Here is an 18,154-nt window from a genome sequence, read left to right on the forward strand (position 1 = left end):
GTGGAGGTGGTAGAGGAGTATAAATACCCTGCTTTTCACCTAGACAACAGACTCGAATGGAACGCAACAATGAAGCTGTCTAAAAGATGAGAAAGAGCAGACTGTACTTAAAGAAACTTTAGCCCCTCAAGTTTGCAGCAACATGCTGCATATCTTCTATAGGTCTGTAGTGTCTGTCTCTTCTGCAACCATCTACTTGTGTAACAGCATCAAAACAAATGACCTAAATAAGATCAACAAATGTATTTAAAAATGTCATTTTTGACCTAGGAGTTCCTTTAGAACCTCTGGAGATGATTTTATAAAGAAAAATTATTGATACAAATGAGAACATTATGAAGTAAAAGTGTACTCCAGGTGCATTGTAAGACAAGATATTAAAATGCACAACTTTTTGAAGAAAAACAAACAAAAAAACACATGAAAAGTATTTTAGAATGGGAAGTGAAATACACACACCCACCCTCTTATTGCTATATGTAGTGATTGTAGTGACCATGTGCTGACTCCTCCTTTTCAACCCTTTGTATGCCCTAACCCTAAAAATAAAACCCTTAACCTAACCATTACCAGTGTATACAATTCAGGTATACAGGTATATACCTCAGTATAACCCTAACAAACTTGACACCGTATTTCTAAACTGTTTGAGGACCAGTCAAAATGTCCTCACTTTGTGAAAATGTACTTACTTCAATAGCTTTTCTGGAAACTATAGCATAAAGGCTATATTTTTTCAACCACACCATGCAACTAAGGCTGAAACACTTAGTTAGATTAATCACACATGATCGATTATTGAAATTATCAACTAATTTTATAATTGCTTAATCCTTTCATGTGTTATACAGCCTGTAAATCATGCCATTTACGGAAAGAAAAACTACGTCAGAGCAGAAATTAGGGCAAAACTGTATCAACTATGCCTATGGATTAATGTCTAGGGTACTTAAGATGAGATCCCTTCTTTGTCAGTAAATATGTTCCCTACAGAACTTAAGTGGCATAGTTTTGGTTTCAGAATATTATGAACACTTTTTAGACTTCTCTGATTACTGCTTTCTTTATTTAAAGATTGTGTTATTTTTTTCGTAGGCTAACCTTTTCTCATCTTTTCTCATCACATCTCCACATGCATAACCCTGAATTGTCTGGTATGTTCCCTACTCTTTATGATTTTTAACCAGTTGTTCACTTAGGCATTCAGGAAAAGGTGGATTAATAGTAGTAGTAGTTAAATTACACATGATTGCTCTATTTACAGTATTGATGAAGAAATATCACAATATAAAAAAAGAGAAAAGACAGTTTCTTTCAATTTCATAAGTAAGAAGTAGCCAGTTGGTCTACTTTATAAAACCCCACTGAAATGTAATTAAGTGCACCGTTACAAAAGGTGAAAAAGTTGAAGTGGCAAGCTATAGATTTTGAATTTCTGCACGCAACTCTACATTTCTCTTCAGAATCCGCAGCTCAGGCAGTGAGCACCATTGGCTGCACTCACTACTCTGACTTTTCGCGCAGGCACTGTGGCCAACCTCCATTGGATTTAAAGCGCAGCGTTTTTTTTTCGTATCCAAGCAGAATCGGACGTCACTCTGAAGGAATCGGTAATTAATTGGCCAACGCGGAAATAACAGCAAAGCTGCTAATAAAAGCAGCCGTGGAACTATCCATCTTCCTGCGCATGCTTTTCCACAACAAAAGCATTAACAAGCCGGGCAGTTTACATGCAATACCATTGCAAGAGGCTGCGAGGGGATCGGAGGAGATTTATAAAGAAAGGAAAGCTGGATGTCAGCCGGTCGGGTTAGAGGCAGAACCTGGAGCGACGCTAAGACAAAAAATCTGACCTCGACCTTCCAGGACGCTGCGCGAAAGTGGTGGTTTTGAAAGAAATGGCGAAATTTCTCCCATTTCCCCATGCTGATTCTCCAGCGCACATGTTGCCCAGGCTGCTTGTGCTGCTGAACATGAGGATGTTTGCGTAGGAGTGTTTTATTTTCCTGTAGATCACTCTGCACAATTTCAACAACTCCAGCAGAGCGGTGGATGGACCCTATACGCTGCTGAACACATCTGTCAGATATAAAGTCGTTATTACCGGAAAACGATCAGTCGACTTTAGATTTGGAGCCTTTTTGTCTCTCTTTTTTTTTTTATCATCCCTGCTAGTGTGGAATTAAGCAAAAGAAGAATGTTGTACATCTTCAGTGAGTGTGAGAGAAACTGATCTACTGGAAAATACTAAAGAAATAAGCTTGGACCTTTGTATCTTGTGACTATTTTTGATTTTTGTATTATATTTTTCATTCTAACACACTGATAGATGACTGGGCCCGGTTTGGGGCTATGTTTGCTTCCAGTTCTGAGTTTTAACCTTCCCAAAAGGAAAGACAAATATTTTCTCCTTTTCTCTTTTCTTCCAGTTTGATTTTTCAATATTTGAGTGACTTAGTGACTGAAGTCAACTAGGACTGAGAACAGCCCTGGATGTGACCCAAGGATTTCATCTTATCTCTGAAGGTAACACTCAATGCATGCTGAGATAGATAGATAGATAGATAGATAGATAGATAGATAGATAGATAGATAGATAGATAGATAGATAGATAGATAGATAGATAGATAGATAGATAGATAGATAGATAGATAGATAGATAGATAGATAGATAGATAGATAGATAGATAGATAGATAGATAGATAGATAGATAGATAGATAGATAGATGGACTTCAGCACCATGGACAGAGTCATTCACTTATCCTTTTCAGTGTTTCTGATGAAATAATGAACAATTATTATAGGCACAAACAACATATATAGACAGATGGTACACATGGGAACATAAAGGCAATGGACAGGTTTCTGCCCTTTCTATGTAGCGCTTGCTGCCTGGCCATGCACACCACATGCTGTCAAAACCTCAAGGCTTGTGTGCCAGAACTTCTCTTACCAACTGTCAGGCCTGTTTGCAATCCAAACTGTTCAGCTAAAGATATTTTTAGTCGAGCAGGGCCAAGCATATAAGTGAGTATTAATGTTGGCCAATAAAGGCAAAAAAGGAGAGGAAAAAAAACAACATGGGTTTAGAGGGAGGGGGTGGAGCATAGGATGCAATTCACCACCAGTGTTTCGAAAACATTGTGATACAAAGGGTAATTAGTGACCAGATGATTTCTAAGCCTACAAACTAATCTGGAACTTGATTGAGGTGTATGGGGCCAAAATGGTAGCTTTAATATTTGCAAAGGAATTTTGATAATTGCTCCAAAACTTACTGCCATTAGTAAGGAAATGTTGTAATGGTGCTCAATCAAATTCATTTATTTTCTCTACCTATGCGCAAGCTGTCATTTACAAAACAGCATATCTACCCACTGCAGGAAATTAAGAAAAGCAAAAAGTATAACAATTCTAAGGTTAAGCGTCGATACATATATTAAGTTGATATGCAGCTCTCATTTAGGATTCAGGGCTAGAAACCACAACAGTGCAGGAATGTCTGTTTGTTTTGTTACACGTCTTACCAGGTCTTAAATCTTTTTCTAAAAATAAAAGCTGAAAAAGGTCATTGATGAACAAGAGGTTGAATACAGTCAATGAAAATTTTAGCTGTACCACTTATTGTTTTAAAATGGAGATATATTAAAAATATGGGTTTTGTATAAGAGAACTGTTTGTTTAGCAAAATTCTCCCAATATATGCAAGTGCTTTAGAGAAAATGTATCTACCCTCTTTTTGTAAAATATATGTTTTTAAAATTTTAATTTTTGAATAAACTGTGATTACACATTGCAACTCTAAACAAAATTATGTAGCTGGACTGAGGGAAAAAAATATTTCTTTGGAATGAGATAGTTGCAGACCCTTTCAACCAATGGCATTTATTTACTAACTTTGCAGCAATATCACCACCTCAACAAGTAATTGTTTGGCGTCTTAAATTTTCAGCATACAATATGTTGAACATGCAAACAGCAAGAGTGGAGAGAACCTTTCCAAAACAGTCGAGCTGTAGAGCAGCTTAGTGTAAGATGCTGTCTGCTGACTGGCTCTTTGAAAAGAGAAAGTGTCATGTTTTAATTTTCAAGTCACCGACTGCTGATTCAGCATTAGTACAGTATATTTACTGTATGGATGGCATTTCAGTTTAAGATCGAGGAAAATTATAGAAGTTGATCAAATGTAAAGTCAGACTACAGTCACCAGAGCCTAAATTTTCGTAATGTATTGTCACCATTATTAACGTTTATGCATGACATGAATGTACATCTTCTGAACTGATTTGATGTATTTTTATTTTTTTTATTATTTGGTTATTCCCTCAAATTCTTCTCATGCCGTCAAATGTTGTTCACTCCGTCTGTTTTTTTTTTATTATTATTATTTTAGTTTGAATTTGGTTGCCTTACTAGACCTACAGGGCTGTCACTTCTACTGTTTAAAGAGGTACCAACAAATCAGAACCGTTCAATAATCCTGGAAGGATAATCTGACCCCCACTCAGTTCAAGTATATAAATTAAAATGTGAAACATATGATAATGGAGGAAAAATAGAATTGAAAAGCAATCTGTAAAGAATTTGTTTACATATGAAAAATAAGAAAATGAAGTTGATTAAAGTACAAATTAAAAAAATGTGATAAATGGCACTTAAGGTTTTATTACTTTCACATTTTGTTACTCTTTTAGTGACCCTTAGACCAGTGTATGTTTGTGTGTGTGTGTGTGTGTGTGTAAGAAAGAGACCTCTTTCTTACACACACACACACACACACACACAAAAACACTTTCCCTATAAAGATACTTGATTTTTTATTGGAGCATGAATTCAAGATGTTGTGGATCTGTCTGCTTTTTCTACCAGCTTCTAGTTAGTTCACCAGAACATAGAGAAGGAGAAGAGGGAGAGAGAGAGAGAGAAGCTGAAGGACAAGCAGAAAGAAAGAAAAAACAAATTTCTAGACAGATGGGTGATGAGAAAACAACAGGAGGGGGTGTGGAAAAGAATAGAGAGGGTTTCAAGAGTGCTAATGAAAAATTCAATTAGTGGTTCTTATTTTTTTTTATTTTTTTTTTTTTTTATTACCTAACTGGGTTTTGAATGCATTCTAGTCCTTTTAGAAAGAGTGGATAGGATGGATTGAAACTGGGGGGAAGGGAACATGGCTGCTCACTGATCATGTTAAACAGTCACTGCCAGCTCTTCCTCCTCCCTTCCTCCACCACCCATCTCTTGTCTCCTCCCCCTCAGCAATGCTCTTTTCACCCTCACAGCTACACCCTGAGCATTCCCTCATCACTTGTGCACAAACAGATGTGCTCAGGCCGCCAGAAGTGACCAGCACATGTGCATGTTTGTGCAGAGCAGCTATTGGTCAGCTGACCTCATCCTACTTAGTGTTAAAAGAATAAAATCTGATGTTTACTCCAAAGGGGGGTAGGGATGGAGAGCATTTGGTCAAAGGGCGTGGAAAAAACAGGCTGATGTGCCTGTATCCCATCTCTCTTGAGCCTCTTTCTTTGAATGTTTGCTGTGCATGTTCAGCATTAGTAAATAATTTACTTTATTTTTTCAAATTTTGATTACTTGTGCGTCTAATTATAGTAAAAATATTGTATTTATAAATATGACCTTATGAGAAATATATTCTTGCATATTTTTTCACTTTCCAACATTTGCAGCATGCATAATTTCCCAGATCAAAACAAAATATCTGTTCATCAGTTTCATGTTTATTGTATAATAAATGCATAATGTATTTATGATATGAAACAAAGCTTCTTTGTTTTGAAAACAACCCTTAACCCTCTGAAATCTGATAACAAACATAAAGTACAGTCAGCTTTATCTATGTACTGCAGGGTTTCTTAGTGCAGATTCATGCATATTACTCTATAAATACTGAAGTGAAATTATATATTAATCGGCCTACATTTACAGTTTTGATTGAATTATGCCACATTACGCCAAGGGTTATTCTCATTATTAATTTTATGGTCCAAATATTTTTACTCAACACTTATCAGCAGAGCCTTTACATTAAAGTAGCAAATGTGGGTTCCCTTTTGGAGAGAGATGCAGTGAGAGGAAAATTTTGAGTAAAGAGAATATCTGCACAGGCGATGCCCATTAAAACTACCCTTGTAATTCATAAACTCCCTTTAACTCGTCATTCATGTTTGTCCCTCAATGTGGTTTATATGTAAATCTTTTTTCTTTATCTGTTTAGTGCAAGTTTGAGAAAGTTGATGCAAATAAAACAACTTTAAAAGCATAAACCACCCACTCAAAACCTGAAACTGTAACGGCAAAATGTCAGTCGGTAATAGAACTGTAGTCATAGAAACTGAAGATCCGCTCATACTGTTGCTCATGCCGCCTCTGGAGCACTGACCATTAGTTGTTACAGCCAAGCAATCGGCACATTTAAGCTCTGAACACTCTTTCCTTAAACATTTCAACTTTTACATGTTATGCAGCTTATGATTCCAATTTTTTTAAATAATGTTCAATGTGCTACGTGCTAATTTTAATCTTTTTATTCAAGCTTACTTTTTTTTTTCCTAAGCAATCTTTTATTGGAGTTCCTAACTTTTTTAGTTTTTTTTTTTTTTTTTTGAGGCTGCCAGCTAATGTGCGGCACCTGGGGAGGAATCTGGGGTTAAGGGTCTGGCTCAAAGATCCAGAGTGGCAACCTGTGGGGCTCGATCTTTTCCCCAAGAAAAGGAAACATTTTATTTGTTGTTAAAAAAAAACAGAGCAAACAGAAACATGGAAGGAATAAAAACCTCAAAATCTTCAAGTCCAAATAAATAAATAAATAATCAGTAATTCTTTCTAAGACCTCCAACAGATTCCTGTTAGGACGTAAGGGGCAACAGACAGTCATCGTCAGCCAGGTTGGCCCTGCAGATCAGACAGGTGGTGTTGTCCTTCAACCACTTGTCGATGCAGTGGATGTGGTAGTAATGGAAGTGGGGCAGAATCCTCAGCTTCTCCCCATCGCTGTAGTAAGGTAAACATATGTGATACTGGGTCTCTTCTGAGTTGGTGGCAAAATCAAAGGTTTTGGTAAGAAACCTCTGGATTTCCCTGCTGGTCAGTTTCTTTGACACAATAGGACCTTGTCCCTTTTCGAACATCACAAGAGCCTTGTGTTTGCTCTGCTGATGATAAGGAGGATTGCTGTGATGATGATGTCTGCGGAGCGACTCCCGGTTAAACTGAGCCTTCAGGTTCGGAGCTAACTGCTCATCTTCTACAGTCTGTAACGAGGGAACCAGAGTCCTCATCGTCGCTGATGACAATCTGTTCCTGGACTCCTGCAGCAGAAACAGCCAGCTGCTACGTACCAAAACACAGTAGCTTTGGCTGCAGTTGGTTGTTCTGACCTGTTGAGGCATCTCCCTCTCCTTCATTAGACCATCTCTCCTCGTTGGTGAAAAAGGACAGAGAAATGGAACTAGATGTACTGGGGGTTTCTGGGACGATGGACAAATAATGGAAGAGGGCATCTTTGGGATCCAGCAAACATCCATGGTTCAGATCGTCTGAACTGTCCGGTTCTGAAGATCTGGGGCTGGCAGGATACCCCTCAGCCATCATATGATCCAGTACCAACACCAAACCAGTACCCAAATTTACCAATCACCTCTGATTAAGGCTCATATCAGCCTGATGGTGATGATGATGAAGAGCAAGTTACCTTAAAATTCTGCTCTTTTCAGTTTGCTAGCGGACATACAGTCAGGAGAATTTCCCCATTGAGGAACAGTAAAGGGATTTTCTATTCTATTCAAACTCGCATGTTTTTTGTAATATATACACATGATCTATTCCTTTAAAAAGACAGATATGGATTCGAACATGTTTTTCCTAGGATAGGTACCAGCAGATGCATGCATATACAGGTAAATAGGAAATCTTTTCTACCTTAATCCTGATATGGAAACTGTTAATATGAAAGATATACCTGGTTTAACCATCAAAGCACACAGCAAATAGAATAACTATGACTGAACGATGCTGAACTTGAGGATGTCTTTAAACAGCAAATCTTATCCAATTCGTATCTTGTGATTTGCATATATTATTGTATCTAAAAACACATTATGCCTGAAAAAATTAAGCACATTTTGTTGAAGGAAAGTCCGGTTCCAGTTCTGAAGTAAGTGTGCTACTTTTTATTTTATAGAATCTCATTTTGTTTACTTTCCCTTACATTTAATGATCTGGAAATATTAGCTCCATGACTGCCTCTAAGAGACTAAATATTAATTGGTAAAGTAATTATAGTTCCCAGATTCTACAAGAAGAGCTGCTCTGGCCATTCAACACACATAATTGATTTAGATTTTCATTAGTGCATACAGAGGAAATGTATAGTGCAACAACTGAGGTATTAATTTGGTTGAATGCCAAGGTATTTCAGGAGCACTTGCCTTGATTCCACATTCCACAAAGTTGTGACCATCATGCCATGTAAGTTTGCAACATGCAATGTACTGTAATTGAATAGGCAGGTGATCAAATTGTGCAGCATGTAATATCAGATACCTGTAGGGGCAGCTAAAGTTAAACCCTTTTTTAAGCCCTCTTAAACTAAAGCTTTTGACCTGTAAACCTCAGTGCTTGGAATAGTGAAACAGCTTGCAATAACTATATGCATTAGTGTCTCTGCTGAGACCAGGTCAACTCTATAATTAATTAACTTTACAGTTGAAATTACTTTGAAATTGGCCATCTATGATCCTTTAAGAATAAGAGCTTTAGTCACCTCTAATTGCACAGCGGTGTGATGTGAGTTGGATTTATTTAGTCATACTGCCTTGATTAACTGAAAGATCACAATCGTGTCAGCATTTTTGTTCCTTTTCTTCGATTGCATGGTCGTGTTTAAGGCCACGATTGATCAGTGCAAATAATGAAAGAGAAATTCAAAAAGCATAGTATGCTATTTTTAATGCATGGAATAGATAACCAACAAACTGCCTTGTGTGTGAAAAAAAATTTAATACTACAATTCGATGCAGCATACAGAAATGCTGCACTAGTGCTTAATATGTGCATCTTAATGCACATATCAAGATAAAATGTCAAACAATGCATCCATTATGAGGGAGTTGTTATCAGGTTGCATATCCTTTAGATAAAGAGAGAACTAATTAGTGAATATGGAAAATTATCCTTTCTTCTTTTGAGATTTCTCCCTAATTAAAAATACATTGCCAAGCAGATGTGCGCCCTTTTCTTAAAAGAAAAAAAAAGAAAGACTGTTATATCACGTTAAGGAAAATATCCTTATTTAAATATTTTATTGGTATTTAAGGAAATATATTCTGGTTACTAATGGGTGATCAAAAACAGAGCTGCACATAACAATGGCTGAAAAAAAAGGATTTTCATATCATAGTATTTGTTTCAACCACAGACACAAAAAGATTGCTGCAAGCTTTTTTTTAAAACTTTTGTTTGAAAACTTAAACGTGCGTTCCTTCACACGCATGTTTAAGTAGACAATAGAAAATTGGTGAAAAGATGGCATGACCAAGAGGTTGGAAATGCAATAAATCCCTTCTGAACACAGCAGTTATTTGTATACATCGTGACTCAAATGGTGTCCTTTCTGAAGCACATCGATATAATTTTAACAGTGTTTATTTAACAAATTAATTTGAAGTTGGTGATAAAGCATAAGCACTGCGATGTGGTAGTGAAATATGGCATTTCTATGCAAGCTGTTTCTGTGAATAAATTGGATCACACTTTGATTAACTATTTGGAGTGATGATCTAATCTACTACTAAGTGTCAAAATGACATAATTTGTCCAGTCAGTTTTCAACATTTTTGCACTTTGCTTTTGTACTGCAGCTATAAATTATACAGCTAATCGTTTCTCATCCGAATGCTGACTTTAATCAGAGGCAGATCTGACTTTTGAATCCGGAGGAGGATAAGAAATCAGAGATCAGCGCTGGACACGAGTATTTAATTGGATTCGATTGTTTTAAAGATCATACATTTTGGATTCTGCTTTTTAGAGATAACACAGCTAGATTTATATCATTAAGGAAATCTTTCTTCTTGATTTTCTTTGATGTGACATTTGCAGCTTGGATCTATCACGAGCAGGACTGTCCTCCTTAAATTAGGATAGAAACTTCACAATGGGAATTATGAATGCCTGCAGTCAATTCCTACTCTACATTGCACATGTTGAAGCAAATGAAACCAGTATCACATAGATCTCAAAGATTGATATGCATTTTCTGTTTAGACAACTGCTTTAACAGTAGATAAGAAGTTTAATAGTAATAAAAGGACTTTGTCCTTTTACTAAAAAAACAAAACAACAGCTTTATTATAAATGCATTTATGTGGCTGATAAAAAAGTCCCAATCTCAGATATTTAATTATTTTTTTAGAAAATCATTGGTTCTCCAAATAATCCTTCTAATATAACTGATGCATTTCTTCTATTCTTTAATATATACATAACTTTTAAAAATGTGAACAGCACGTTTATTTGATTTTTTATGTTTTTATATAACTGGATATCCCTGGGGATGTAGGTGATCTAACAGCTGCTTAACCAGTTTCACAATAGGAAGAACAAGAGAATGAATATGATGGTCAAGTAAGGCAGTAGTTTGTTTTTCTTATTTGTATAGGACTAAATATTTTGATACATTAAATAGGAACACCGTTTTTTTTACATTGGCCCCTTGATTTTACGTTATTACATCATGTTCTACTCACCCATATTAGTTTTGTGTCATTTGGAACTGTTCTGAAGATATTTGGTTTTGTTATATCCAAGTAACGTCTTCCTTTGGGCAACGAGTTGAAGACACAAACTAAACTGTTCATCATTTATCATTTATGGTACGCCAGAATTCATAACATGTAGGCGAATCAATGTCCCCCAGACATCCGAGGTTATATTTTTTATATTTATATATTTTTTAAAACAAAGCAGAGTGTGTATGACATCATCCGTGAGCGCCAGCTACCATTCCTTCATCCTGTCCGCTGAACTGCTGCTAGTTTTACTCACATGCCTGGAAGATGTCTAGAGCTCCTACCACAGATGATCTCTCTCTCGAAATGGAATTGAACGATTCAGATTAGCTAGCCGAATGAATAGAAGGGGTAGAGTGTAGCCACCTATGGCCCGGGCTTCCTGTCACAGCTCCAGTCCGGCCACAGATGAGAAGGTATACAAAAAAACATGGTGAGAAAATTCACTTGAAGGAGAAAAAAAATACTGGAGGCAAAGCCAGCTAGAAGTAGGGGTAGGAATTGATAAGATTTTCATGATTCTGATTCCCTTATCGATTTTGTGAAATGATTCCATTCCTCATCGATTCTCTTATCGATTCTGTTAACAAGGAACTTGGTTAGTGCACGGTTACATTCGTCTACCTTTGCCTGGGACATTCTATTTCTGAATGCCTCAGCGAAAACAGAAGCCAGTGAACGGGAGCTACCAGCCTCTGAGCCAGCCAGGCTACCTGTCTCGTCACAGTCAAATCTAATGGAGATGGCATCCTTTTAATGAAAAAGCATTACTGTAGAATTTCTGGAAATAAACTCATCTCCCCCGATTTAAATAAACGAGCGTCACCTTTCTCTCGCTCCCTGAACTGGGCAGCAACTTCGTACCATGTTTAATAACCCCAAAGAGAGGTAGGAAATTTGTTTATTTCCAGAAATGGCATATGATTTACTAGGAACCACATTAAGCACAGCCACTGATATAAAACTAGCTACTTACTTTCCTTCCATGCTGGTCGTAACTTTAGCTTCTGTCCGGAAGCATAAAAAACACGGCATTCGTTAAAATGTGTGCCGTGTTAACCTTGTTAACTCACAAAATCAGATTGATTCACAGTTTTCTATCTAAGGAAAACCGTGCATCTACTCATTGACTCGAAGGCAGTCCCTCACACCAAACATGCTTGCGGTGACAGTGGAAAGGAAAAACTCCCTTATAACAGGAAGAAACCTTCAGAAGAACCAGGCTCTGCATGAGCGGTCATCTGCCGAGGCCAACTGGGGTTCAAGGACACAGAAGCAGACATATAGAAAGAAGCAGAGATAAAAAGGAACTTGTCAACCAGCTACACAGGCGGGCCCATCCAGGAAACACACAGCCAGGCAGACAAGCTCCGAGCCAGCTCCTATGTCAGAGGATGAAGAGAGCACATCCAGAAAGTCACAGTCAGTAAAACAGGACTACACTGAAAAACAGGCCAATGCAGTGTCAATATTAGCTTAAACATGGTCCTCGGTGGCACCACATCTAAGAAACAAAATAATTCACCAAAATGCTGAGAAAAATTAAGAGTTGAACAATAATTTGTTAAAGTAATTGGTCAGTTAATGTTTGAACTAACTATGGTGTCCTGTATCAGCCGAAAGGCTGGTGCTCATATTACATCTTTATTTTTTCCTATTTTAAAGTGTAAAATGAATGAATACAAAACCATGCATTGTATTGCATTTGCATTTGTAGAAAGTTTCTGTTAAGTTCAGTTTGTATTCCCTGCAGCGATCAATAAATAAACCAAAAAAATGCCTCTGCAATTTTGTGGTCGTGCTATTAATAACTGTTAATGCTAAAAAACTAGCATACTATTGTTACAATCTGGCTAATAGGCAATAACAAAATGAAATATGTACCATGTTTAAAAGTTCAAAATATAAAATTGTAAAGATTTAAAATCATAATCAGTTTAAAACCAAAATGATCAACATGAAGTAAGTCAGTGAAATCAATTTTGTGTATGCAGGAAAATGTATGTAGAAGAGTTGTGATGTGCCTACAAAGCACATCAGATCTTTTCTGATTTATATTTTGGTTGTTTAAAAGACATAGTGAAATCAGCGGACAATAACTAATTGATTGGACACCACTGAGGCTTCTCAAAATTTTAATTGCTCTTTATGAAACTATTCATACACCATACAATGTAAATGAGCAACAATTTAAGTGGTTAGTCATTGTTCTAAAATAAAAACACACTAATCTTTTTGCTAAAATCTAGAAGATCCTTTCAACTGTTATATTTTTTCAAATTATTATTTTGCTTTTGAAGAACCCAGTCCAAATAAATCAATACTCGATGCTTTGTCAAAATGCTACTTTAACTCTGTTTTCCCTGATATGACAGAACATTGATATTAACCCACATGTTGTTTATTTTATTGTAATTTCTGACTAAGATAGTCTCCTAGTGGCTAACGTTTTAGCACTGTTACCTTGCTGCAAGCAAGGTTTTTTGTATGTAGTTTGGATGATGTTCATTCATGCATTAGTTCTGTGTATAAACTCTGATCTAAAAACACAAATGCCCGATGAATAGTGTATGTCTCACTGAATTGTAGTTAGGTGTGTGCTTGGTTGTACGTCCTGCATATCTGATGACAGGGTGACCAGAGTGAACCCTGCCTTTCACCTAACGACAGCCTCTCTACAGTCCTGCATGGATCAGCGAGTATAGACAATTGATGGAATATTGACTAATATGGCTTTTTTTTTGTCTGTCATTTATTACCATAATTAGGATGTCTTTTCAAATTTGTGGATTAAAAAATGTGTAAGACTAAAAATTCTGAACTTTTTTTTTTATCAAACTAAAGGTTCGCTCATTCTGTCAGTATTTCAGGAACTTTCTTCAATTCATCAACTTTAATACTAAGAACTGAAATATCTCAGATCTCACTGCAGCCCCTGGTGGTTCCAAGATTATAGCCTGTCGTTCCTAGACCAATGGTATTATTTGCACAGCAGAGGGTAGACCATTGTGAAGCAGAGATGAGGGGCAGGAAGTACAGCGTCAGACTGACAAAATGTGATTACATGCAATTATTATGAGATTATTTGAAAATGAAAGCTATTTTTCTCCCTTAATTATTTGGAGTCTAAGAGTATGACTGACAGTAGTTCAGTGAGTCTGATTAAAAAAAGATTTAAAGGAAACTTTTTTTAACTGGTTGCCCCAAAATGCCTCAATTGTTACTTAGGAAGTACAGATTTTTTTTTTTGTTGTTGTTGAAACTATTCATGTTTGTTAAACTTTTCCACATTTTGTAACATTATAATGCCAAACTTAAGGGTATCTTGTAAAGCAGTAGGTAAAGCATGCATATTATTCTAACACATGGGTGCCACATTTCAGGTTTTGAGAGCTACCATGCTAAACCGTGTTGATTCATCTCACTCCACCACATCTGAATCAAATGGGTGGCTTATTACCAGGCCTCTGCCTGGCTAAATGACATGCTGTAGGAATTCCGCTGCTAGTTTCAGATGATGGAGAAAAAGTGCATCCAAGTTCGTCTTCAAGGGCCGCTGTCCTGCAGGTTTTAGAGCTTTTTGAGGTTCATGCCTGATCTAAGCGTTACAGCGACTGAGGGCTGGACTTGGGCAGCATTGTTCTAAATGTTTTAATATAAAAGTCACAAAAGTCTAACCTACATTTGTATTTAGACATGGTGATGGTAGCATCATGCTGTGGGGATGTCCATGTTCAGCAGGGACAGGGAAGCTTGTCAGAGTTAATGAAATTATGGATAGAGCTTCAAACAGAGCAGCAATGAAAGTTTAGATCAAATTTAAGTGTGACTCAGTTTAATTTCAGACATAAATCTAAGAAAGGATCTTTGACAATACTTGGTAATTGCTGTTCACAGATGCTCTACTTCCAGTTTTGCTTAGCTTAAACCATATTGTTGGCACAAGTAAGGCACAATATATATATATATATATATATATCATATTTAAATGTGCAAAGCTGGAAGAGACATAACCCAAAAAACTAAATGTAGCAAAGGGCCTGAAGATACTTAGACAAATATTAAGCATTTACCAGTAATTTGTAAAAACTACCATTATCTCCTATTTTACAATACGTAGCTTTTTGTGTTCATCCATTAGAAATTAGCACATGGCTTCAATCAAATACATTTAAGTTTGTGTTTTTAACAAGACAGAAACTTAAGGGGGCTAATACTGTATGAATATTTTGTTTGTTGTTATTTAACAAATTTTAAAAAATTGTATAGCTTATCCTGGTACTTTCAAATACTTTGAATATATCTCCTAATGTTGTTATACAACGTTTTGTCAGTGCAATGATCAGGAGAGGTCTCTGTGATTTACATTCTTGCTGCTCTTAAAGGTGGATTGGGACTAAATTGAAAAGCTAGAAAAAGACAGAGTATATATCAAAGGATAAAGGAGCTTTTGTACACCAAAAAGGGCAGTCATGCTTTGTTGCTTCAGTGCTTGCACATCCTATTTGGGGGTCAAAGCAGCAGACTGGACTTAAATCAGCTTGCAATTTGTAAAGAAGAATTGGAAGGTCATTCAGATGGATGAGGGACATTTAGTGAGCTGTATAATTAAATGAAGAGACCCCCGGGTCTCTTTCAGTGCTATATTCATAGAAGCCATGAGCCATTTTTATGATATATCATTTGCAGAGGAGCACTAATTACAGAAATGTTTCCTGGGCAATAATGGGACACATGTGGAGGATGAAAATACATTTATAGCTACCGCCTTGTTCTTCAGCCAGAACTCCAAATTTCACCTCTTTTCCCCCCCTACTAATTCATGACTCAAGGTCAGTGTGAGTAGTGTGCTAAACTGGCTTTAGTAGAGGGATGGGGTAGAAGGGATGTACGCCCCAGGCACTCTGCAGCAGAGTTGTCATTCTTGAAGATGGGTCCAGGGACACAGACAGATGGTGGAATAATATGCAAAGACAGAGTGAGTGTCATGAACCGAGGACAGATGGACCCAGTATTCAGCAGAGACAGTCAGTAGGAAAGTTCAAAAGGTTTATTAAAATAAAAACAAAACAAAAGCGGAGCTGTGGCTCGCGGACACTGCAGGCAGGGGGGGCGGGGCACCGCCCAATCTCAGACACTCTAGGGAGGAAACACAGGTAAGTGACCACGATCAACCAATAGAAGATTAACTGTGTTGGTCACTTACCTGGTTTAACAGTCCAGACCACAAGTGTCCCAGTGCTGCAGTCCCAGAGGTGATGGTGGAAGCTGATCCTGGTCAGGGATCCAGAACAGACAGGAACAGACAGAAACAGGCAGGATCCAGATCAGGCAGGAACAGAGACAGGAGGCAGGGTCCAGACTTCCAGGCATCCACAGGCTTCCAGGAGGGTTCAGAGTCTTACTGGGACCAGAAGCATGACCAGGTGGTCACGCACAGGAGCAGACAGGATCAGGTGCAGACAGGCAGGCTCAGTGGAAGAGGGTAGCCGAGACAGGACGTGGAACCGGAACTTGAAGCAGACTTTAAACTGGTCTCCACCCAGGAGCCAGGCTTACTTAGATAAAAACTGAACCCCCCCCCCATAATGAGCCAAAAACCCAGAGGACTCCGCAGGGGAGGAACAGTGGACGATCAGGAGACGAGACAAACACTAAAACCCTCTTTCCACTTGCTGCTAGGATCCAGGACATGAACCAAATAAAAACTGAACAGAAAGACTGACAGAAAGACAAGCAATGATCTGGCCCTGAATGCTCAGGCTGAACTGAATATAAACCAGAGCATCCAGGTGAGGGGAATAAATTATAATTGAGGCAGGGAAAGAAGAGGGCAGGTGAGAGGAATTACTAATTTGGGGAGAGCAAACAGGCCAGATCATGACAGTGAGTCAGAAAGTCAGAGTCAAGTAAAGCAGTCATAGTCGGTGCAGTGACACATCGTGATGCAGAAGATTAATATGTGAAGGCATAAGGATGACTTTTTCACCCTATTAAATTAAACTTTTTAGCGTCTTTAAGGAAAGAAGGGGGAATTGGGAAGATTATTAGAAGCTATATATTTCTAGATGACTTAACTTAAATACCAATTTATTTCCAATAAGCTCTTCTTTTTATTGCTCTACCCATGGCTCAGGCACTTTACCATCATGTGTATTCTGATTGCAGAAAATAAGCACTACCAAAAAAATCTCTTTAAGGGGTTAATAGTATAGTAACATGGTTTAAAGCTGAGTTCAGATTTACTGTAGAATCAGGATGCATCAACTGCTAATTTCTGCATCATAATAAGAAAACTTTTTATTTTCTTTAATTTGAGAGCAAATTATAAAAAGTTTCAGAAATTGTATAGTTCATCCTACAACTTTCAAATGATTTGAATATCCCCTCTGTATTTATGCAACTTTTAATCAGTGCACTGTTGCAGGCAGCAAATCGCTCTCCACATTTTCTCCAGACTCTGTCAGGTCTGTCACATGTGCTTAGTGTGAACCTGCTTTCATCTGTGAAGAGCAAAGGGTGCCAATGGTAAATTTCCCAATCCTGGTGTTCTTTGGCAAATGCCAAGCATCCTGTATGATGTTGGGCTGTGAGCACAACCCCCATCTGTGAACTTCGGGCTCCATCACCATCCTCATGGAGTAGGTTTCTAAACATTTGTGCAGACACATGCTCATTTGGGGCCAGCTGAAGTTCATTTTGCAGGCCTCTGGCATTGCTCCTCCTGTTCCTCCTTGCACAAAGGCAGAGGTAGCAGTCCTGGTGCTGGGTTGTTGCCCTTCAATGGCTTCCTCCACGTCTCTTGGTGGACTGCCCTGTCTCCTGGTAGCACTTCCAGCATACACTGACAGACACAGCAACCCTTCTTGCCAAAGCTCACATTAATGTGCCATCCTGGATGAGCTACACTTCCTGAGCCATTTGTGTCGGTTATAGAGTCATGCTGCCACGAGTGTGAAATCAACACCAACAATAATAGGTGACCAAAACATCAGCCAGAAAGCATAGGTACTGAGAAGTGGTCTATGGTCCCCACCTGCAGAGCCACTCCTTTACTGAGTGTGTCTTGCTAATTGCCAATTATTTAAATTTGTTGTCTATTCCATTTGCAGAGCAGCATGTGATATTTATTGTCAATCCGTATTGCTCTCTAAGTAGACAGCTTGATTTCACAGAAGTTTGATTTAATCAAAGTTATATTGTGTTGTTTACATGTTCCCTTTATTTTTCAAGCAGTGTACTTACTGTCAGAATGCTTGTTCATTTCCCTTTATAAAGTCCACATTTGAAAGAAAAGTTCATTTTTAGGTTCAGCAGCAGAGTTGAGTATGTCTGTCATACCC

The 18,154-nt window shown here is 37.8% G+C and overlaps 1 protein-coding gene across 1 annotated transcript in view; it reads left to right on the forward strand.

The window, feature by feature from the left end:
- The first annotated feature begins 1,505 nt into the window (after window positions 1–1,505).
- Window positions 1,506–18,154, forward strand: part of fam163ba (family with sequence similarity 163 member B, genome duplicate a) — a 30,208-nt gene continuing 13,559 nt past the window's right edge. The window contains exons 1-2 of the mRNA XM_038283664.1: window positions 1,506–2,213; window positions 2,430–2,526. The gene's annotated coding sequence lies outside the window, so the exon portion shown is untranslated. The remainder of the gene's footprint in view (window positions 2,214–2,429; window positions 2,527–18,154) is intronic.

The sequence above is a fragment of the Cyprinodon tularosa genome, unplaced genomic scaffold, assembly GCF_016077235.1.
Source record: "Cyprinodon tularosa strain WSP-4 unplaced genomic scaffold, ASM1607723v1 ctg196, whole genome shotgun sequence".
In the NCBI taxonomy this organism is placed as follows: Eukaryota; Metazoa; Chordata; class Actinopteri; order Cyprinodontiformes; family Cyprinodontidae; genus Cyprinodon; species Cyprinodon tularosa.